Here is a 23,156-nt window from a genome sequence, read left to right on the forward strand (position 1 = left end):
GACTGTTTATTCATTGTTTCCTTCTCTACAGAGGATTTGCTGTATTTGTATTTGTTGAACTGAACCATGCCCAAAATGTTTACAGAATTAACTCAAAACTCATCAGACTGGCTTTTAAGGCCCTCCGTACTCATGATCTGAACAGCACTTCCTCAACCATGGTTGCCTTTTAGAAACCACACATGCATGATTGAAAGGGGAAGTCTAGGGTTGTGCATGTCACTAGAAGGAAAGCTAGAGGATACAACATGGGACTGTGTAACAGCAAAATCTGCTGTGGACAATGACTGTGGTTAATTGTACAAATCTAAGAAAGTTCTTACATAAACTAGAATAAATGTATGTCACTACTACAAGGTGTTACTAATAGGGTGGTCTATGGGAAAAATACAATTAATGCAAACTAAAGTCTATAGTTAACAGTAACATTGAAATAGTCTTTCATCAGTGGTAACAAAACTACTATACCAAAACTAAGCGTCAATATAAGAGGTACGGGATTTTTTTTTTCCAGAGCCAAAGAGGATGTTCTCAAATTGATTGTGGTGGTGAATGCACAACTGTCATTATACCAAGAGCCACTGATTGTACATTTTGGATGAATTGTGTTGTGTGTGAATAAAACTGTTTAAAGAAAAAGAAAAAGAAAGCTCATCCGATGATTTTTGTGCTGACAAATTTACCACCACCCAGTGTCTTGTATTCAGCCTCAGAAAAAAAGCAGACCTTTCTATTAGCCAACCTCATGAGAATGATACATACAATGAATGCCAATTTACTATTTACAATAAGAAATTCTTGTTGTAGAAACAAGAATACTTGAAACATCTGTGACCAGCAATTTTCTCTCTGTTGGCAAATCTGAGATGCCAAATTACAATCAAAATTACAATCAAATTACAATCAAAAGAATGCTTGGTGGATATAGTAAGAGAGTTAGATTAATTGAATATTTAATGACATCACTTATTCATTCATTTATTCCTCTAATAAAATAATCCACTCAAGCCCTCTGGTGCTGGAATCCCAAGAATTCCATTGCTTTTGCCAATGGAACGAAAAGACTAGAAAACATTTGTGTACAACTCTGTCTTCCCTGATATAGCCAAATTTTATTTGCTAGACTTCAAAGGCTGAGCTGACTAACCTCACTTTTTCTGATGGTTTCCTTCATAAAGATTGTCTTAGTTTCCAGCCGCTATGAGAAATACTCACAACGTGTTGACTTAACAACAGGAACTTATTGGCACATGGTTTCACAGATGAGAAAGCTCGATTCCTCGGGAGACTGGTGACATTCTGGCTGGCTGGAATCCTGGGGTTCCTTGGCTTTCCTGTCATGTGGCAATGTTCTCTCCTTTTCGTCTGGGTTCCATTGATTTCTGGCTTCCTGCTTCTGGCTCCTGTCAAGGCCATGGGGCCCAAACAAAGGGTGACTTAGTGTGCCAGTTTGAATGTATTATGTCCCCCCAAACACCATTATCTTTGATGTAATCTTGTGTGGGCAGAGCTATCAGTGTTAATTAGATTGTAATTCTTTGAGTGTGTCCAAGGAGATGCACCCCACCCAACTGTGGGTGATGACTCTAATTGGATAATTTCCATCAATGTATTGGCCCGCCCATTCAGGGTGGGTCTGAATTAAATTACTGGAGCACTATAGAAGCTCAGACAGAAGGAGCAGTTTGCTACAGCCAAGAGGGACACTTTGAAGAATGCACAGGAACTGAGAGAGGAGTTGCAGATGATTGGACAGTTTGAAGACAACCATTGAAAGCAGACTTTTGCTCCGGGGAAGCTGGGAGAGGACAAATATCCCAAGTGCAACTAAGAGTGACATTTTTGAGGAACTGCAGCCTAGAGAGGCACATCCTGGGAGAAAGCAATTTTGAAACCAGAACTGTGGAGCAGATGCCAGCCACGTGCCTTCCCAGCTAACAGAGGTTTTCCAGACACCATTGACCATCCACCAGTGAAGGTACTCAATTGCTGATGTGTTACCTTGGACACTTTATGGCCTTAAGACTGTAACTGTGTAACCAAATAAACCCCCTTTATAAAAGCCAGTCCATTTCTGGTGTTTTGCATCCCGGCAGCATTAGCAAACTAGAACAGTCAGCAAATGTGGGTTCCAGACCTGACTACATTGTGAATCTGTGAACCATCTCCAGGAACTCTCCCGGAACTCTCCAGGATACTCTGCCATGCAGGGAAAGGAGAGACTGGGCAGCCCTAGTTGTTGGATGTCCAAGCACTGGTAGGAGCTAATGACTGCACATGACTAAGTCTGAAAAGACCAGCTGTCTCCTGATTTTGTTGATGCTGGCAAGCACATTCAAGATCACAGGCAAGCAGAGTACAGATGAACTCAAAGGAAATGGAGGCAGAAAGGAAAGGAGAGGCTCTCCAGACACCCTCATGGAGAAAGAAGAGGAGAAAACCATGGGAACTTATCCATTCCAGCCTTGTCCACTCCAGGAAATACTCTCAAGTCAAGCCAACTGTCCAAAGAGCTCTACTTTGAAAATCCAGATATGGCTGAACCAACAGAAAATCAATAGGAAATAGTCCTTTTTCCTTGTGTAACCAGGGACCAGTCCCTCTGAGTGCAATTGTTGTACTTCCTAGACTTTTTCTTAGGGAAACTGATATTGGAAGAGGGTGAGACTTCTGAGACAACCTGCACAGAGGCCCATTGCCTTCTGAAGGGATTCTCCTTGCACTGGAGAAGAGCTGCTTCGGTAGCCTCTGTTCATTCCAGCTGGCCAGGTGGGGCTCCTGCTGAGATCTTGTTTGAGGACTGACTCTCTAGACCCTATCTCCTCAAGTCAGATGAGCACAGGGGAAGACCTAGAGCCCCCCAAGAATGCAACTTCAGGATCAGCAAAGTTGGCAGACTCTGAGGTATCCAGTGATGCTTCTCAGATGGGACCTAGATATTCTCAACCATCAATGGAAGTTATGATTTTGAAATGGTGTGTCAGCTTTTTCATTGAAAAAAAAAAAAAGACAATATTAAAACCTTGCCTGGAGTCAAGGGCTAATCAGTGGCAAAACCAGAACTTGAACTTGGTTTGTCAGTCACATAACTACTATATAATATTACCTCAATAAAGGTCACAGATTTTTTTCTTTTTATTGTTTTTAGTATGTGTTCATGGAAATCTTTCTGAAGTGAAGCATGCATTTCCACAGATTCTAAAATAGCAAAAACTAAAAACTGTTGATACGCCCTCATTTCTACTTCCTAGTGACTGAACAAAAAAAGTGGTTCCCTTACAGCAGGGTCTGTCAGGGTATGAGCCTAACTCAACTTGCACAAATCCAAAGATGACCCCCTCTGGCCTTGAGGTCAGAGGTGAAATGGATGATGAAGATGTGAAAAAGGCAGAGTGACTCTATACTGCTTGCCCTGTTTTCTTTGCACTGGTTTGGTTCCCTCTGTATGATCACAAATGCACATACTTGGGCCTCTATATTTCTACAACTGGTTTCCACCCAGCACACCCTAGAAGCAGCCTGCACCACCTCCAGGCAGTCCCCGTAGTGCTGCAGACTGTGCCCAAAGGATGCTTATGCAGACACCACCTTCCATGAACATGTCTTTCTGAAAGTGGGGTGTGTCCTGAGCTACTTTGTTTGCTGCCTGTGCAGTTCCTTCTTGATATAAACCCTAATGCCAGTGCTTTCCTCCTGGCATGTGTACAAACCACATCGGGGGTCTGAAATCCAAATTTTGTGAGGAGCCAGATGTTTACTTTCTACTATAGCCTATATGAGTGGGTTGCTGTTAGACCAACCTATTTTTTTTTCCATTATCCTCTTAATTTTGGTTCTGGCTTGGGGGCAAACCTCATTTTCTTCAAATGGTAATATTTACTGCTGCTAAAATATTATTTTATTTTGAACTTACAAATACATTTTATGATCAGTGTAAACACAACATTGTATGTCCTGGAAAGGCAGCACTTAGCCAGTTCTTGATTCAGAATTGTTACCATGAGTACACAATTGGCTCTCATTATTTGTGAATTCTGTATTTGAGAATTCTTCTATTCACTAAAATGTATTTGTTGCCCCCAAAATCCATACTTGCGGTGCCTTTGAAGTCATTGGCGGATGGGTGCAGGGAGGTGGAAAATGTGACTCACCCGACACACGTTCCCAGCGGAGGGGACGCTCTGCCTTCTCGTTTCCATTCCCATGCTGTAAACAGCGTCCCTTTCCTCGGTAGTTAGTGCCATGTTTTTTGCATTTTTGTGCTATTTGTTGGTCATTTCACTGTTCAAAACGGCCCCCAAGCATAGTGCCGAAGTGCCGTCTAGTGTTCCCAAGTGCAAGAAGGCTGTGTGTGCACATATCTGTGTTAGATAAGTTTCATTCCAGCATGAGTTACAGTGCTATTGGCTGTGAGTGCAGTGTTAATGAATTAACTACATACATATATATACATGTATCTCAAATAAGGAGCCTTTAAGCAGAAATCCACATACAACCAGGGTATGCATTGATCAGTTGACAAAAATATTATGACCAGAGGCTTGCAGGGCCCTAACTCTGTATTTCCCCTGGAGCAATGGTTCGGTATTCACTAAATCAGCATTGACAGCAACTTTATAGAACCTAACCACTGCAAATCCTGGGAATCATCTGTATTTTGATACTTTTTTTTAATTTTATTTTGAAATAAATTCAAACTTACAGGAACAGTTGTAAAAACAATACAAACCCCATACACAGAACTCCAGCATACCTTGACCCCCTCCCCTGATACCCCGATCCACCAACTTTAACATCCTATCACACCACCATTTCTTTCTTTCCCTCCCTCCTTCCCTCCCTTCCTACCATCCATCATCTATTGCTCTGTCTTCTGAACATATGAGAGTTAGCTGCACACATCCTTCAACAAACAGTATAATTCACATATACATTTCCCATGAACAAGAACATTCTTTTACGCAATTCCATTAAGTGCAGCTAAGAAGTTCAAGAAATTCAACATTGATACAAAGCTTTTTCTATTTTCCTTTTTTTTTTTTCTTATGTCCCAACTGTGTCCACTTGAGCCTCCTCTCCTTCATCCTCAGATCCCACCCAGGATCATTTGTGACATTTGATTGTCATTGTCTATTTAGACTTTTTTTTTTTCAATTGTGGAAACATATATACAGCCTAAATCTTCCTATTCCAACCCCTCCCTAGCATTCCATTAGTGGGATTAATCACATTTAGAATGTTGCAATGCCATCACCCCTCCCACCATCCATCACTAGAAATTTCTCTTCACCCCAAACAGAAACCTTACACTCATTTCTTAACTCCCCATTGCTCCTCCCCCAATTCTCATAACCTATACTCTACTTTTCATCTCTATGGTCATATTCTCTGATACTTTGTGTTTACCGTAGGGCTTAAATTTAACCTCTTAAATCTATAACCATCTTGTTTTTCTTTGATACCAAATTAACTTCAATAGGACACATACACTATGTTCCTATACTCCTCCATTCCCCGATCTTTATGTAGTTCTTGTCAAAAATTACATATTTTACATTGAGTCTAAAACCACTGATTTATCATTACACTTTATGTATTTTAGATCCTGTAGGCAGTAAATGGTGGAGTTAAAAGTCAAAAATACAGTAGTATTGGTATTTATATTTATCATGTGATCTTTACTGTAAATCTTTATTTCTTCACGTGGTTTCAGTCAATTGTTTAGTGTCCCTTTCTTTCAGCCTGCACAGTTCCCTTTAGCATTTCTTATAGGACTGATCTACTGGTGATGAAGTCCCTCAGCTTTTGATTATCTGGGAATGTTTTCATCTCCCCCTCATTTTTACCCTCCAGATGTTTGTGAATTTTCTAAGTCTCTGATGGTTATTGAGTTCTATTTGTATTCCATTGTGGTCAGAGAATGTGCTTTCAATAAATTCAATTTTTTTTAATTTATTGAGGCTTGTTTTATGTCCCAGCATATGGTCTTTTCTGGAGAAAGATTCATGATCACTAAAGAAGAATGTGTGTCTTGGTGATTTGGGATGTAATGTTCTATATATGTCTGTTTGATTTCTCTATATCTCTCTCCTTTTTTTGTTTCTCTGTTGGTAGGGCTCCCTTTAGTATCTGAAGTAGGGCAGGTCTTTTACTAGCAAAATCTCTCAGCATTTGTTTGTCTGTGAAAAGTTTAAGCTCTCCTGCAAATTTGAAAGAGAGTTTTGCTGGATAAAGTATTCTTGGTTGGAAATTTTTCTCTCTCAGAATTTTAAATATGTCATGCCACTGCCTTCTCACCTCCATGGTGGCCGCTGAGTAGTCATTACTTAGTTTTATGTTGTTTCCTTTGTATGTGGTGAATTGCTTTTCTCTTGCTGCTTTCAGAACTTGCTCCTTCCCTTCTGTATTTGACAGTCTGATCAGAATATGTCTTGGAGTGGGTTTATTTGGATTTATTCTATTTGGAGTTTGCTGGGCATTTATGCTTTGTGTATTTATATTGTGTAGAAGGTTGGGGAAGTTTTCCCCAACAATTTCTTTGAATAGTCTTTCTAGACCTTTGCCCTTCTATTCCCCTTCTGGGACACCAATGAGTCTTAAATTTGGACATTTTATTTTATCTATCATATCCCTGAGATCCACTTTGATTTTTTTTATTTTTTTCCCCATTCTTTCTTTTGTTCTTTCATTTTCCATTCTGTGGTCCTTGAGGACACTGAATCACTGTTCAGCTTCCTCTAGTCTTGTACTATGAGTATCCAGAATCTTTTTAATTTGGTCAACAGTTTCTTTTATTTCCATAAGATCATCTATTTTTTTATTTACTCTTGCAAGTTCTTCTTTATGCTCTTCTAGGGTCTTCTTGATGTCCTTTATATCCTGTGCCATGCTCTTCTTCATGTCCTTTATATCCTGTGCCATGCTCTCATTGTCAGTCTTTAGTTCTTCGATTAATTGCTCCAAGTACTGTGTCTCCTCTGATCTTCTGATTTGGGTGTTTGAGTTTGGGTTCTCCATATCTTCTGGTTTTATCGTACGCTTTAAGATTTTCTGTTGCTTTTGGCCTGTTGGCATTTGCTTTCCTTGATAGGTTTCTTTCAGAATATGAAAAACACCAATCTCTAATTTGTCAGATCTACAGCTTGGTGGCATACACTTTCTCTAACTAACCAGCAGATGGCAGCCACAAGTCACCTATTCCCCTCAAGTCAGTTCTCCCCAACTTTGTCTTTCCATTGTATGGGGGTCTGAGACTTGTGGCATTCAATTGGTGCACCAAGTTTGGGTATGTTGTTGATGCTGTCTGCCCTGAATGAGGATCGTGTGTCTGACAGGTTAGGGAGGCAGGGAAGCTTTAATAATCAAACTTCCTCCCAGGTGTTCCAGGAGATTTAAGGCTGTTGCAAGAGTCTAAGCCTTCATTTCAGTCTTGCCACAGATTGTCTCTGCCACCGGCCCACATGTCCTTGGTATTGGCATAGGGTCCCTAGGATTTCCAAGGGGGACCCCCTTCTCAGCCGTTCTCTTCCAGGACCTCTGATGAGGGAAGGCTGTGCCACGTCACAAGTGCATGCCAGCCCTCTAGGGAAGCCCTGGTTTGCTGGGCCACGCAGGGGCATTCCAAGCCTGCAGTAAAGATGGCTGAATGGGGCACGTTAATTTCCCCCTTTCCACACAGTTCCACCTTCCCAGCTCCAGAACAATTAGCTGTGGGTGCACTAAAGACCACTGTCCACAGGCAATATTGTGGCATGTGCACGGTGCTGTGGGAAACACTCCCTGTCACACTGGGACCCTTGGCATGGCTCTGGGCTGTGGCTCCAGCACCGGGCAGGAGCGTTCCCAGCCCACCAGGAAGATGGCTGCAAGGGGCGTGGTTTCTTTCTCCTTTTGGCTCCCCTCTGCCCTCCTGGCTCTGAGACAATTAGCAGCGGGTGTGGGAAAGGCTATCTTCCGTGCCAGATATTGAGGCATTGGCACAGCCAGTTCCTGACGCGCTTCACCGCACAGTTCTTGCCGCCATATCCTCAGCCACTCCCAGGATTTTTTTTTTTTTTAAAAAAAGAACTAGTCCATCTCCAAATGCCAACCCATGGTTTCCCCACACTGCAGCGCGGCCACTGGACTTTCAGCCAGCTCACTCACTCATTTCAGATGCAGACTACCGGTTTCACCAAATGCACGGTCCCTGTGGATTTAGCAGACCTTGTCCAGCTGGTGCATTGCTGGTAATGGTGTTCTGGGTCACTTTCTGGCTTTTATCTAGTATTTTTCACAGAGGTGTTTTTTTGCCCTGTCTCACCTAGCTGCCAGCTTAGGTTCTCCCTGAATTTTGATTCTTACATAAAATATGCTCTAGGTGTAGAATTGTTTTTTATTGTTATGACTACAAACATAATGTTTCACTAGTTCTGACCTTGTCTCTGTTACTGAGACTTTAACTTTCCCTCTTCTTTTGGTACACTCATTCTGATCCAGAAGAGCTGGAGAAACCAGACTCACAAATTTGTCAAGAACCCTGGTCAAGTGAGAGCCAATAAGTCTAAAAGGAACTAAGGAATTAAATACATGGCTTTGGATGGAGTAGGGTTTCTTAAGTTCTGAGGGCTTTTAGAACCTCAGAAGGCCTATGGGGGAGAGTTGAAGGCATAAGGCAGGGAAGTGGGAGACATACTCCAGCAGCATCCTGAGGGACAAAGGTCACCTTGAAGTCACTGCTAACAGACTGGGACTCCTAAAAGCCACCATCCGTCTGAGGCCTTGAAAAGACCCTCACATTTCTAGTTCTGCTAATGATATCTTGGCTGATCAAAAAGTACGTGAACAGAAAGGACAGAAATATAATAGTTAGCCATTACAACTTTACTCCCTGTGCTGGTTTGAATCTATTATGTCCCCCAGAAAAGCTATGTTCTTTAATGCAATCTTGTGTGTGCAGATTTATTATGGGTAGGGTCTTTTGATTAGGTTGTTTCCATGGAGATGTGACACACCCAGTTGTGGGTGAGACTTTTTGATCAGATTATTTCCATGGAAGTGTGACCCCACTCATTCAAGGTGGGTCTTGATTAGTTTACTGAAGTCCTTAAGAGAGCTCAGGGCCTGACACAGACACTGATGCTTGGAGGTGCAGACAGAAAGACATTTGGAGATGCTAAGCTAAGAGATGAGGCCCAGAGTTTGCCCCAGAGAAGTTAAGTGAGAACCCACAGATGCGTAAAGAAGAAGCCACTGGAATTAGATGCTGAAAGCAATGCAACCTGGGAGCAAAGGACCAGCAGATGCCAGCCATGTGCCTTCCCAGCTGACAGAGGTGTTCCGGATGTCATCAGCCTTTCTTCAATGGAGGTATCCTTAGTGTGGACACTTATATGCCTTAGAAGTGTATATTTGTAACCTAATAAATCCCCTTTACAAAGGCCAATCCATTTCTTGTATTTTGCATAATGGCAGCTTTAGCAAATCAGAACACCCCCAAAACTAGATTTCAGTCAGCATGGTGATAAATGACTTATATGTCAAGCCCTGACATCCTCCTGAGCTTATTAACATGGCATTCCAATTCACCTGCATGACATGGAGCCTAGGAAATGTCCCCTCACATTTCTTTTCGCCTTGGTTGCTTCATAACCTCCTCTTACTTTGCTGGCCCTGTCCACTAATGCTTTGCATTCAAATTAGAGCCAAGGATTCCATTTAGGGCCCCCTAGTAAACATACCATGACTTGAGTTAAATAATCCTCAAACCTGGGATTTTGGCCCAAATTCCTCCAAATTGCATTTGATAACAAATAAACTCTCCTGATTCACAGTACCTCCAGTTAATTGATTATAAAACCCAACTAAAACCATTTTTGGCAGATGCTGTCCAAAATGTAATTGGTTCTTATTCAATTATCTCATAAAACAAGTGAATTTATTTAGAAACCAAAATAAATACATTTTTCAATTAATGCATCCTGGTAGTTTCATCAGAACGTGCTTTCATCAAAGCTATGTTGTATCTATGGGAACGTTAGCAAGGTTTTATATGGTCACTGAAGGTAACAAGAAACCACCACTCTAACAGTTTACAAGCCCAAAGCCTCTTGTCATGCTCTATAGCATAAAATTTTCAAGACTTAATTAATCATTATTTCAAGTATCAGCACAGCCCCAGAACCATTTCCTAAGAACAATTCTAGCTTTCTGCACCTTGTCTCCATGCACTGGCCAAACAGCTATCAGTCAAAGTAGACAGCATCACTAGCCTACTCAGATTTTATAAAATAGTATCAAATTATCATCTGTTTAATCTTTTATTTCCAGAGGATATAGTTCCATCCTCAATTGACACACTGACTCCCTTTAGTACAAGACAGTGTCTGAAAATATAACACCCAACTGTCCAATTCTTAACAAAATCTCATGTTGAGAAAAGTGATTTCAATGGGACCGTTATTTAATATATATCATATCTATGACCCGATGCCACGTAAAGTCTATCCCAGGATAAAACTTGACATCAGAAGACACAGAATGGAACTGAGTTATCTGGGCCTCTGCAGAATTGCCTTTTCCCAGCTGTGTTGTGGGTGCTAAGCCTTTGGCTATGATTAAGGGACCATAAACAAAGGTCTTATTAACCTAGTTGCTACATTTAATATAGGAATATTGTTTAAAAACATTGTCCTCTCAGTTGCTCAGTGCCCCCTATATGAACCCAATAAGAAATGTGTGCAGGAAAGCCATGCTAATATAACCCATAACCACCCAGAGAGATGCAAACCTTGTTAAAATTACAGGTGTCACTTGCTCTGGGCTGTAATAATAGGGAGGTTCCTTCAGTTGAGAGATCAATATGATGGTGCCTGGAGGAGCATCTTAACTCAGCACTTTATGGATCTATTAAAAAGACCAGTGGGAACTATATATTTTACACTATGCAGGAAACTTGAACCTCAGTTACGATGACCAGGAATACTGGACAGTGGGGTTGTGGTATCGGTTACCCCACCTGAATAAAAGGCTTGGGTGGCTGGGACTCCAATGATCATTTTGCTTTCGTCCTCCTCTTGCTCATTCAGCACCTGCTGACATCTATGTTCCACACTGTTCTTGCCCCACCCCCATCTCAGTTGGAATTTTCTTTCTTGTTTCAGAGCACTTTCTGGGAGACACTGTAGAGCCCTTGCTCAAGTTTACTTCCCAGGCAGCATTCAGCAACCACTGGTTGAGGAGGAAGCCTCTGCACTTGCCCTCCGCCAAGTTCGCTCACAATCCGGGGACAGCCAAAGCCTCTCTCTTCCCTCGGAGTCCTCTGCCCATGCTCTCCCTTGAGGCAGTTCTGCTTGCCCCGCAGGGAGACAATGGGAGGTGTTTTCGTTTGCTAAAGTTGCTGAAATGCAATAGAGCAGAAATGGGCTGGCTTTTACAATGCGGAATTATTAACTTACAAGCTTACAGTTCTGAGGCGTGAAAATGTCCAAATCAAGTTATCAACAGGCGATGCTTTCTCCCTGAAGACCAGCTACTGGCGATCGTCAAGGCACATGGCAATGTCCGCTGGTCTCTCCCTTCTCTCCTGGGTTATGTTACCCCTGTCTTCTGGCCTTTAGTTGCTTTCCTCTGTTTCACTGTTTCTCTCTGTTTTCCGGGTGTCCTTCTTTCTCAGCTTCTCTGGCTTTTCTCTCTCAGCTCTCTGTGTGTTTCTCTGAATTTCATCTCTTATAAAAGACTCCAGGAAGAGGATTAAGACCCACCTGGGGCATGCCTCAAGTGAAATAACCTAATCAAAAGGTCCTACCCACAATGGGTTTACACCCACAGGAATGGATTAGCTTTGAGAACATGATCTTTTCTGGGGTACATACAGCTTCAAACCATCACAGGTTATAATTCTGCTGCTTTTGCCCAATGCTGAATTACACATTGGGTAGAAAGTTAGGCACCAACTGGCTAACTCTCTAGTAAATACCCTCCCTGGCTGCTGCTGCTCAGCCATGGAAGGAGCAAGGGCTTTGGTGTTGTCAAACTTGCTTTGAATCCTGGCCTTGCCTTATCCTACCTGTGTGATCTCAGGCAAAGTATGCAACCTCTCTGAGCCTTGGTTTCTTCCTCTGTAAAATGAAGGTACTGTCATAGGACTTACTTTGGGAAAGTTGTAGTAAGAATTACAAACCTCTGCTTCTCTTATAAAGTTGAGAGACAGAAGAGAGAGAGGGAGAGAGAAGGAAACAGAGAGAGACGGGAGAGAGAGAAAAGAGAGATGGAGAGGTAGAAATGCATATATTTTGTTTTTCATTTTTGACGATAAGAAAGAAAACCAAGTATCCCTCTTTTCTTTGCCCCTTAAGCAACTTAGAGATAAATTCTATATTCAACATAACAGTAATGTGAAACAAAATTTCCTAATCTACAATTTTGAATGTTTATGTCTCCTGGATCTTTTGTTCCCACATTTGCCTATTCCTCAGTCCTCACTTTTAAGTCATATTTATGGTTCATTATTTCGTGTGGATTTATTAGTGTTTAGTATATGGGTTTTGAGTTTTGCTTGAGTTTCGATTGAAGAATGCCTCAAATCTTTTATGGAATGTGATGTGGTATGTATAAATATGCACATTTAGAGATGTTACTGAGAACATTTTCATAGCACTATATAATGATACATAAATACTCCATCTTATTTAATTCTTCCAGTGGCCTTGTGAGATAGACATTGTTAATTCCATTTCTGAGGTGAGGTGATTCCATAATACCTGAATGAATCAATACCTTTTCTCAGATCATTCAACCCCTCCCAAGTGTCAGAATTTGATGGGCAACCCATGTCCTTCAAATCCCAGCCCAACGGTCTTTCCTCTGCCACTGAGCAGAGTCATTCGCCGTTTGCACGTTTGCTCCTGAGCCTAATAAATAACACTGATAACAATAGCACAGGTTGACTGCGGGCCTGCTAGGTGCCAGGCATTTTGCATGCATTACCTCGTTTAGTGCTCCCCATAAGCCGATGAAGTAACTGCTATATTATCCTCATTTATAAACCGTGAGCCATGCAAAGGCAGGCTCCCCATGGTCACGCGCCGGAACCAGAAAGAGTGGGAATTTGAACGTGGTTTAGCATGACTCCAGAGCTTTCAGTCTCAGCCACTACCCTCTAAGCTCATCAGTTCTGTCACCAAGTGGCACTTCCTGGGAGCAGTGTTGAAAGAACCTTGGGCTTATGTGATGTCACCGTGTGGCCCTGGTAGACTCAGACCACAACAGCAGGCTGTCTCTGCTTCTATGACCTCTCCTCAAAAAGAGATCCTCTGCCACTTGTCCGCCGTAGTTCATTCGCGGCTCAAGCCTCTGTGATCTCGTTTGGCTCTGTGGGAAAGGGTCACGGTCACAGGCTCTGTGTCCCCATTCAAAGGTTCAACCCATGCTCTGTGATTTTCTTAACATTCTCTTTGCTGTCTCTTTTACGATCCTGCCATATATGGCAATAACAAAGCACATGGACTAGAAACTGATCCATAGCAGCAATCTGGGACTGTTTTTGAAACTGTAATTATTACCTAGAAGTCTATTTTTTTTATCTTTAGAATTTATTCAGCTTTTAGAATATTTTGTCATAAGATATACTTTTAGGTTACAATACCCGAGGCTAAATATTTCTGGAAATATTCAAAGAGGGAGTTGTTTTTTGTTTTTCATCCTGATATGTGTCCTGATTCTCTTCATGTTAATGGAATGAATTTATTTTCTTGGTTGGTTGTCTCCCTTCTGGACTGAAGCTCCAGGTCTGTCTTCTTTGTTGTTCTATCCCCAGCTCCTAGAAATTCCCGGAGGTCCAATCATGATCCGCTACCCAATGCCTGATATTACGCAGCTCCATAACTTCTGGAAGCCTTGGTTTCCTTTAGGCTCTTTCAGTTACAATATGAGTCTTCTGAACTACCCTTCCTTTCAGGGTTTGCTGTGAGGGTCAAAAGAGATGCTGCATCTTAAAGTGCTTTGAAAACCATACATTGCCATGAAAGTGGAAGCTCACCACAGTGGTACCTGGTGCAGACTTCTATTAAAGGGCGTGTGCCTGAGGAGTATATGTCAGCACAATTACAAAGGCATTTGTGCCTGCAGCCTAATTATCTGGAAGAAAAGTAGAAAACGCTTTAACTCTGTCACTCTGTCCACCCTTTATGAATCACAGGCATTGATTTGGAAGCTGAGGTTTTGATGACCAGGATTTTTATCCAGATACATCACAATGAAGCGTGCAAAGATCATCAGAAGAACAGGGTGTTTTGAGTGTATTGTGGCATTTTCCAATCTTCTTAAAGCAGGGGTTAGCAAACTGCAGCCCACAGACCAAATCTGACCCGCCACCAGTTTTTATACACTCCAGAAGCTAAGAATTTTTTTTTAACATGGTTAAAAAAAAAATCAAAAGAAGAATATTTTGTGGCATGTGAAAATCATATGAAATTCAAATTTCAGTGCCTATGAAGTTTTGAATTTTATTAATTAAAAATTTGTTATATAAGTACCTATATAATAGTCTCAATTTTCCTCTTAGCCCAGAAAGCTTAAAATATGTACTATCTGGCCCTTTTACAGAAAGAGAACTGACCCCTGCCTAGAATCCAAGGCACTCAAAGATCCTTCTCAATTTGAATGTTGTCATGGCACCTAAGGAACCTAATTTGCTGGGAGACTCTGAGGGATGTCACATGATACAGAGAACAATGAAGGATGGGGACTGAGCGGGTAAGAGGGGTCCCTTTAGGACTCAATTAGGATGGAAGTGAAGGAAAAAAGGAAATGTGACAGAGAGGGGAAGAGAAACATAAAAAGCTGCAGTGGTGGGAACTGGTTCCCTTGTCCCCTTGGCAATGTGACCCAGGTACGGCCAGGTCCTGTGTGTGGCCTCAGTTCTCTCCGGGTCAGATGGGACACTGGACTCAACATTTGTCTTTATTCTATCGCTCTCTCCCATTATTGGGCCATAAGTATTTTGCCGAGGCTTTCTCAGGGAACACAGAAAAAGAGGGCGCACAGTGCCAAACAGGGAGCCTTTGTGCCCTCCCGGACCTGACTTTTCTCCCCCGTCCCTCACTCCAACCACAATGTCCCTCCTCTGCTCAGCTGCCCCTCTCCCTCTCTCACCATCCTGGTTGCTCCCAGCCTCTGAGAACCAGTCCCATTTTCAGGCTCTAGTTCCCACAGCCTCCCTCCACGCTTCCAATTTCTCCCCCTTCCTGTGGGATTTAGGTTTATCCCAGTCCCTCCAGTCTCCCGCACTCGCTGCTTCACTCTGCCTCGCGGTTTACCAGCAGTCTCCCTCCCTGGGGGAAGTGGTTATAAATGTTATAAATGACACATGAGTTTTCCCAGTCACACCGAGCACCGAGGAGTGTGTTGGTGCTGTGAGTGGCTCCATTAGTGGTTTGAAATAAATGGCAAGTGCTGCTGTCTCTTTATGGATTTCTTGAACATGAGAAGAAAGAGAATATGGCCAAGGAAAAATGGAGACAGGCCTTTGCTAGTGGATATGTGATCAAAAGTGAGAGGAATAATTTTTCTAGTACTCTCCAAGACCCAGCACATGGAGCTGAGTTCTGAAAATATTGGAAGGGTGACCCCAGAAGGAACGGTAACGGGTTAGGCCAGGACAAAAGGAAAGTGCTGTGGTTCTGGGGCATGTTTCCAGACCGAGGTGATCCATCCTGGCCAGTGCTTGTCTGGTCTGCAGTTTACATTTGCAACATAGGTTCTACGATATTGCAACATCAATTAAGCTCCTGAACTTAGCTTTGCTTAGAGAGACTGACCTTGGAGGGCTGAAAGAATGGAGGGAGGTGTGCAGATCAGCCAGGTTTTGTGCAGTTAATGACCTAGGTAAAATCATGGAGCAACCCTTTAATTAGGGGGGAATGCATTCCTGGGGTTGGGTTGGGGGGTACTGATAGAAAGATAAAGCAGGATGCAATGGGCAGAGGGCCTAGCCACCCTGGAAGCAAGGACTGGATGTCACTGAATACCGTTTCCTGGGAACACTCCATTGTAAGAAAATGAAAGCTTATTTTGCCACCAACTCATTTTAGCAGAAATGAAGTCTTAGTGAGTAAAATAACACTGATTAGCACAGCACTATAGAGAAACCTCAAGGGTCTGATTTCACATCCCTTTGGGACTCTCTCTCCTGGCACTTAGCATTCACAAGAAAATCCCTTCTCTTTATGTTGCTTCTTCAGCCGCATCATTTTGTGAAACGATTTTTAGGAGACAAAACACAATAAATCCCACTACTTGTATTTCTCTTATCTGAGATGCCTCTTGAAATTTCAAACTAATCTTCAATATGGTTAATTTCCCCTCACCTCTCTCTACCTCCAAAGCATCAAACATTAAATTAAAAAAAAAAAAAAAGAGGGGCAGTAGAATAGATGTCCCTTGTGAGACACAGCAAGAGATGTGATTTGTTAAGTTTCTAAAAATCCTTCCAGCCCTGCTTATTTTGGCAAAACTACTTAACACTTCAAGCAATGAACTACAGGGCATGAAAGTATAATCTGCAGAGAAAACCTTAATCCTCTATCATAACCTATTTGAATCTCCTCACACATATTTCGGTGTGTAGGCAAGAAGAATTAAGTCAATTGTTTGATCTCAGAAGAAAGGCAATTAGGGCTCTCTCTTGATCTTTCTCGTTGAATTCTAGTCAGGGGCAGCCACTGTTCTCAACAGCTCCATTTTAGACCCCGATTATTATAATAATAGAGGTGAACATTAGAATTGCTGCAGTGAAGGGTCTCACTGCATTTTCATTATGAGTTGTTTTATCCGGGAGTTTCAAATCATGATGGGCTAATATTCAGCATTCACATGATTAGCTTGATGTGTGTTTTTTTCTTTTAAACTTCATTGAAAACTTCTTCCTTAACCTTACAAATATGTCAGCAGAAATAAAGAAAACTTTCAGAAGCAGCTCTTTGAGTGGTGGACAGCTATGTTCATTCACTGCTGGGTTATTGGCAGAGGTCTGATGGAGGTCTCTTCAAAGGGATGTGTGATGGTTAAGTTCATGTGTCAGCTTGGCTAGATTATGATACCCAGTTGTTTGGTCAAGCGAACACTGGTCTGACTGTTACTGTGAGGATATTTCATGGATTTAAATCATCAATCAGTTGATTACATCTATGGCTGATTGCATCTACAACCAACTGAGGAGATCGTCTTCAACAACGAAAAAGTCTCATCCAATCAGCTGAAGGCCTTAAAAGGAGAACTAATGATTTCAGCAGTTGGAAGAGAGAATTTCTGTCTCTAATTCAGCCAGCCAGCTTCTCCTAGGGAATTCAACAAAAACCTTCATTGGAGTTCCCAGCTTGCGGCCTGCCCTATGGAATTTGGACTTGCACATCCCCACAGTCGTGGGAGACAGTTCTTATGAAAATCTCATTATGTATGTATATATATGTGTGTATATACATATACCTCATTAGTTCTGTTTCCTGGAGAACTCTGATTAATACAGGATGTCTCCAGGCCCATTGACAGTACAAGAGAAAGAATTAGTTTCTAGTCAGTGTGGTCTTGAAGGAAAAGCCTGGGCTCCATCCTTATTTACTTACAGCAGCTCCCAAATTTCTTAATAGAGCAGTCCAGTGACAACAGTCTAGTTGGAAGTGGTGACTGGAGCTGTGTTTATATGCTATAATTGTATAAGATTGAATAAGTTCAATTGTCCATAGTAAAGAATATTGGAGAGGAAGTTGCTACTGGAGATTATGGATCTGGGTAGCTAAAACCTGCCCCAAGCCACCCATTGATGCCGTCACTGCTGACTAATCGTTCCCTAGAGTATCTGAGGTCCTGCCATCTCATCACTTAAAACAATGCTGCTAGACCTGTTCTTTGTCTGCCTTGTCCATTAATAAGAGCTCCCTGCCTTGGAGAGGTGGGCGAGCCATGGCTTTGGGGAAGACAAGAAAGGATAGGCTCCTGTGTTTTGCTGATCCCCTGGCCTTGAGTGCTGGTCTTCCATTTAGCATTGAGATCCCTACTGAACGCTAGCGCAGAAGAGGCAGAGAGGGTGAAAATGCCCCAGTCTCCAACTGGGCATATTCTCCTCCTTGTCCTCAGAGTTCCTGCAGGAGGGCTGCTTGAAGAAGCTGGACTTCTGCTTTGACATAATCCAGGTTTATGGAAGAATGGCAAGGAGGAGGCTGGTTATTTTTATTCAGCCAACAATAATGGAGAACCCACCAAGAACCAGGCACTGCGCTAGGAGCCCATGGTTCAAAGATGGACTCGTGATGGGTCCTGCCTGCAAGGAACTTGTAATCTAGTGGGGACAGTAAGGAAGTCAAGAAAAGGTGACAATGCAATGTGAAAAATGTGATCCAGGAAAGAGCCCAAGGATGTACACTTAAACTAAATTTAAGATCCAGGGAAAGGCTTGAGGGAGACAGTACCAAGCTGAGGCTGAAAGGATGAATAAGAGATAATTAGCAAGACGATGTCCTATTTCAGGCAGTGCAAAATCCCAGAGGTGAGAGAAAGTGAAATGTGTTTAATTGTCTGCAACTAGTTCTTCAAGGCTGAAGTGTAGCATGGGGTGGGGGGGAGGATTGTGGATAAGCAGTAGAGGCTGAAGCCTGGTCATGAGGGAATTTAATGTCATGATAAGGCATTTGGGCTTTATTCTACAGACTATAGAGAACTCATGAAATATTCTAAACAGGGAAGGAACCTAAAGAGAATAGCTGTTTAGAAAGAAAATAGGGAGGGCACTAGTTTTCTATTGCTGAGTAACAAATTGCCACAAACTCAGCAGTTTAAAATAATATCCATTTCTTATCTTGCAGTTTCAGAATGTCAGAAGTTCAGGTGGGCTCAGTTGGTTCCCGGCTTAGGGCTTCACAAAGTCAAAGGTGTCGGTCAGCCTGAGCGCTTATTTGTTGGCAGAATTTGGAAACTTGTGGTTGTAGGACTGAGGTTCCCCTTTTCTTGCTGGCTGTTGGCCGAGGGTGGTTCTCAGCTCCTAGAGGCCCTTCACACATAGGTCTTTGCCCCGTGGTCCCTTCCATCTCAGCAATGGAGAGACTCCTTTGAGTAGAATCTCACCCTTTGAATCTCTCTGTTCTGCCTTTAAAGGACTCACCAGATTAGGTTAGGTCCACCCAGATAATCCCCCTTTTGCCATGTAATATAACATAGTCACAGGAGTGACACCTCATCATATTCACAGGTTCTGCCTGCATTCCCAGGGGCAGGGGATCATACAAGGGCAAGGGTCACTGGGAGTCATCTTAGAACTCTGCTACCACAGGCAGGTGAGGGCACGGAGGAGAGAATATTAGCCGTAGGGAGACAAAGGCACGTGGCAATGCAGGAACCCAGAAAGAAACAATGAAGGCCTGAACATGGGTAAATGGAGAGAGGCAGAAAGATTCAGGATTTTTTAAGGCGGTAGAATTCACGAGTTGATGATTAATTGGATTGGTTCACAAGGAAGAAAAAGGTTTCTACCTTGGGTGGAAGATCGAGAATTCAGGAGGATGAGCGAGACTGGGGGAAAGTCAGTACAGTTTGGGTCTCTGAACTTCAGGAGATCGGTAGATTGTTAAAATGCCCCCCCCCCCGCCCGCCCCCCTTCCCATGGATCATGCTCCCTGCCTCCACTCCCCTGCAAAATGTGACAAAACCTATTCCCAGTGACAGGTGGAGTCTGTCTCTCCACTCTCAAGTCTAGCTTAGGCCTTGTGACTTGCTCTGACTAATAGGATGTGGCAGAAGTAATGTGCATGTTTTGGAGGTAGGCTGTATGAAGCCTTGCAGATTCCACTCTTGCCCTCTTGGGACTCTCAAAAGGAATCCAGGCTAGCCTGTTGGAGGATGAGCAGCCTGGAGAACTGAGATGCTCCAGCCAACAGCAGAATCAAGATTCCATGAGGCCCAGCTGCCTGCTGAACGCAGCATCTGGTGTGAGCCCAGGAGAGACCAGCGTAAGACTGTCCAGCCAGACCACAGAATCCACAGAATCAGGAGAAATAAGGAATTATGGTTGTTTTAAGCCACTAGGTTTTGGGCTGGTTTGTTACCTAGAAAGAGGGGTCTGCTGGATATTCAGGTGCAGAAATAGAGAGGTATAAGCATGTGGCATTTAGGAGAGACATCTGGGGTGGTGTCAGTGGTATTTGGACAGTGGCTGAACCTTTGCATCTCCTAGAGTGTGGGAATAAGTGAAGTGTATAATTGGGGAAACCAGAGCATTTACAGAGCAGGCAAAGGAAGAATTTGTCAAAGACATTCAGAGGGAATGGACCCAAGACAACACCTTGGAGGAAAAGCAAAGTGCCAGGAATTTGCAGAGAAGGTAGATACTGCAGACACTAAGGACCTGTCAGAGAGAAAGGGAGAGAACCAAAAGAGAAAGCAAAAGCAGAAGTCAAAGGTCTTGTCAGAAGAATCTGGGAGCCGTGGGTAGAAGATTAAATGAGAAGTAAGGAAAAAGAATCAGAGGGAGACAACTCTTTTCAAAAAGCTTTGCCACTTTTCTGATACTGAAAACACTGAAGACATAATCAGGCTGTTTTCCAAACTGCAGTACAGGGATTGGGTAGGTATTTAGTTATGTGGAGTTTTCAAAGCCCTCTGAATTCCTCATTTTAGAGTCCCTTGCTCTGTTACTATATTTCTTTACAGTACACATCCTCTCCAAACTCTAAATTACACAATTAAGCAAGAATTCACTTTACTAGACCTTTTCCCATGTCCTCCTTAGTTCTTTATGCCAAAGCCCAGGGCTTTAAAAATTATAGCACACTTTATATTGAAATGTTAAAGGTGTCGTCTGGCCATCCCTGGAATTTGGAGTAGTTTTATTAGGAATAAAATGTCTCCGTTTATGTTGTACTATATTTTCTAAAACATGATATGAAATATGTAAATGTACATTGGAGAATTATACAGGCATAAAATTTATGGAGATTTCAACCAACTTATTCTGGAGGCATCACAGAAGCTTTCCTGTTACATTCATTTTGTCAATTAACTTACAATTTAAACAACTTCTATTCCCCCAAAATAATCTGAGAATTGATATTGCTTAAATAAAATTATTTCAGGAAAAAACATTCAAATATACATTTGTCACAAACGTGAACTAAACCTGATCAAGCCTTTAGATCTAATATAAGGGAATAAAGGAAAAGAGTGAAACAGTATGAGGGAGCAATGCATCAAATCCACAAAGTGCGAAACTCCATGGAACAACTAACTGGTTTCTTTAGTCATGAAAGAAGGGGAGTCAGGGACCATTCTAGATTAAAAGTGCCTTGACAGACATAAAAAACAAATGCTATGACTGGATCCTGTATGAAATATTATGTGAACAAACCCACTGAGCATTTGACTGTGGACTGGTTGGTTCTCATAAATCATTAAGGAATTGCTAATAAATATGTAAGCATTCATAATGGTATTGTGGTTAAAAAAATCCTTAATTGTTAGAAATGCATACTAAAGTCTTAAGAAGTAAAAATGTCATGACGTGGAGATTGTTTTAAAACACTTTAGGAAAAAATACATGAAGCAAATATGGCAATATGATGCTTATTAAATCTAGCTGATGGATACATGGGAGTTAACTATTCTCTTCTGTATTTTTATATGTGTTTGAAACTTTTCATGATAAGTTTTTAAAATTTAATCAACTCATATTCAAAACAGGCCAATTAAGGTGTTTAAGTAATATATTTTATTTAAAGTAAGGGGAAGAACGGGGAGATTTATTAAGTCTCTGGTCTGAAGATGACAACATGGCTGCTTTTATTAAGCACCTACTATGGCCCAGGCACTGGGCCCCAGAGGGATTATACACACCACAGACAGTGCAAATTGCAGCCAGCCTGTGCCCCAGCCCACCACGTATTTGCTATGTCTCCTTAAGCAAGTTACTTCTTTTTGCCTTGATTGTCATCTGAAAAATGAAGATAAATAACAGTACCTACATCATAGATTGAATTCATTTAAGAGCCATAGGCATGTTAGAAAGTATTATTATGTAATCTAATTTCACTCTCATAATGCATAAGTAGTATACTTCTTGATGAAGAAACTGAGTTAGGAGTTGAATTCAGGTCATTCTCATTTGAAAATCCATGTCCAAAGAATTTGCGCTATCTCAGGATTGCTAAATTGAGTTCTGAACAACTTGATAGTGCAAAAAAGAGATAATAGATCTTGTGGTCTGATTAAACTTCTCCTGGAGAACTTTTATTTCATAAAATATGTCATTGTATTTTAAATTTTCTTTTAATATAAGAGTAGGAACATTTCTGAACCCTAAGTAAACATGAGTCAAAATTAAATAAGCAAACTTCTGGTTCCCTTTCCCATCGGTTCTGAACACTGGTCTGGGTGGTTGTAAAAGGAGGAAAAGTAACACTGAAGCTGACCTCACAGTGCTTTGTAGCCTGTTGGTTAGTTCCAAACAGGTTCAGGCAAGGTTGAATTCCTTTAAATTTCCTCACTTCTGTAAAATGAGCATAATCTTAGGCTTTTTGAAGGGATGAGTCGATGAGTACATGTGGGCAGCTGGTGGAGCACTTGCTGGGCTAGTATACTCTGTTTGGAAAAGATCTATTCACATGTCTTCTTGCCTCCTTTTTAGATCTGTGATACCAAGAAAAATACCCTTATCTGATTATGGATTTAAAGTTGGGAGAAGCACTGTGGGAAGAGATAGGCTGAGGGACACCTAGCAGGTTATTAGGAAATGGTGACCACGATAAGCATTTTGCTTAGTTCTCCATCACTGATATCTGGCATGTTGATGACCAACAGAAGACTACTGTGTGAAAGTGTTTGTGCCACTTTTCTTGGTGTTTTTTATTCCCTGTGTAAACACCCCATCTGGAGTCTCAAACCCTTCATAAAAAGGATGATGTCCAAGAAATTTGATCCATCTCATAACTATGTATAGGTAGTTCTCCTTGGAGGACTGAGACACTGTATGTTTTGGGGCCTTATTTGCTCCTTAAAAGGCCTTTCATGGCCTAGGCAATGAATCCTACCAATTAACAGCCCCAACCGCCATCATCTCCAAACCTAGAGAAAAGATGCAGATGTTTGGCATACAAGAAGGACCTGGTAGTTTCCTAGAGATGACAATATAAATTGGG

At 41.9% G+C, this 23,156-nt stretch overlaps 1 non-coding gene across 1 annotated transcript; it reads left to right on the top strand.

Moving 5' to 3' along the window:
• Window positions 1-22,349: 22,349 nt before the first annotated feature.
• Window positions 22,350-22,471, top strand: LOC119506621. The gene has a single exon (XR_005211034.1). It is a non-coding gene; the product is annotated as a small nucleolar RNA SNORA61 (small nucleolar RNA).
• The last annotated feature ends 685 nt before the right edge of the window (window positions 22,472-23,156 follow it).

The sequence above is a fragment of the Choloepus didactylus genome, chromosome 11 (genome assembly GCF_015220235.1).
Source record: "Choloepus didactylus isolate mChoDid1 chromosome 11, mChoDid1.pri, whole genome shotgun sequence".
Classification (NCBI taxonomy): Eukaryota; Metazoa; Chordata; class Mammalia; order Pilosa; family Megalonychidae; genus Choloepus; species Choloepus didactylus.